Here is a 347-nt window from a genome sequence, read left to right as displayed (position 1 = left end):
AAGATTAAGAAAATCTCCCTTGTAGATGGACAACCCTAACTCGAAAATTTCATATTACACTTCTGAACATCACATAATATACAAAAATTCTAAAGTATTCAGAGCTACTAAACACAAGCGGAAGCAAGAAAATACGAGTAGGTTGAACAGGTAACCTACTGATGAAAACTGGCCGAAAAGCGGGTGACTATGCCTCGTCTCCTACTAGATCCAACCCGAACTCTGCAGACTGGGCAATTTAAAACGAAGGCCCAGGGGAAAACATTTAATAACGTTAGAGTGAGTGGACAAAATAAATTAATAATTAAAATATTTATGTTTACCCAAATTAATTTCTAAGGAAAAAT

This window comes from Fragaria vesca, linkage group LG4 (assembly GCF_000184155.1).
Source record: "Fragaria vesca subsp. vesca linkage group LG4, FraVesHawaii_1.0, whole genome shotgun sequence".
NCBI lineage: Eukaryota > Viridiplantae > Streptophyta > Magnoliopsida > Rosales > Rosaceae > Fragaria > Fragaria vesca.
This window is presented reverse-complemented; position numbering follows the sequence as displayed.